The sequence below is a fragment of the Oryctolagus cuniculus genome, chromosome 13 (assembly GCF_051225735.1).
Source record: "Oryctolagus cuniculus isolate XC-2025 breed Fujian yellow rabbit chromosome 13, ASM5122573v1, whole genome shotgun sequence".
Taxonomy (NCBI): domain Eukaryota; kingdom Metazoa; phylum Chordata; class Mammalia; order Lagomorpha; family Leporidae; genus Oryctolagus; species Oryctolagus cuniculus.
In genome coordinates, this window is record NC_142879.1 from 97,071,752 (window position 1) to 97,072,430 (window position 679).

The 679-nt window shown below is 35.3% G+C and overlaps 1 non-coding gene across 1 annotated transcript; it reads right to left on the bottom strand.

The window, feature by feature from the left end:
* Positions 1 to 208: 208 nt before the first annotated feature.
* On the bottom strand, positions 209 to 276 carry LOC138845111 (small nucleolar RNA SNORD77). The gene has a single exon (XR_011381825.1). It is a non-coding gene; the product is annotated as a small nucleolar RNA SNORD77 (small nucleolar RNA).
* Between the last annotated feature and the right edge of the window lie 403 nt (positions 277 to 679).

Consider the following 679-nt stretch of genomic DNA (forward strand, 5'->3'; position numbering starts at 1 on the left):
GTGTAATGTATAGTACAGGTACAACTATTTGGACTCCCAGATGACCCTAGAAATGAAGCTGGAAGATTAATATATATATATACAAATATAAATATAAATATATATATGTATGTATAGGTTCACTGACTTCATGTAGCACACAGTAGGCCTCAGTAGATCATTTCCAGGCTTAAATAGGAGAGGAAAATAAGCCTCTTTTTTTTTCCCCAGATACATCAGACCAATGATAGGTATCTTCAGAATTCAATCAGATGAGCTATGCAATCCACATAGTATGTAAATACCTATTTTTAAACCAGTGCAATGTAAAATTTGAATGTATTTATGAATACCAGGGGATCTCATCAAAATTCAGGTTGTGACTACAGAGCCTAAGACCAGACAGGTCCCAAAGGCTCCCAGGTGATACAGATGATGCAGAAATACAGACCACGCTTTGAAGAACAAGGGGTTGAGCTTGTTTGGGAAGGTTCTATCATTCACTGCTAATCTTGATTAATGAAAACAGCTATTATCTCACTTGAGAGAGAAGTATATTTCCATCGTCTTTAAACTACTATGACTTGGGTTGTCTCTGTTACAGTGTCAAAAAAAAAAACAAACAATACCCCATTTAATAGATCTTATTTCACTCAACTTCATTCAGGACACAAATAAAAAACAGAATCACCATTCTCCC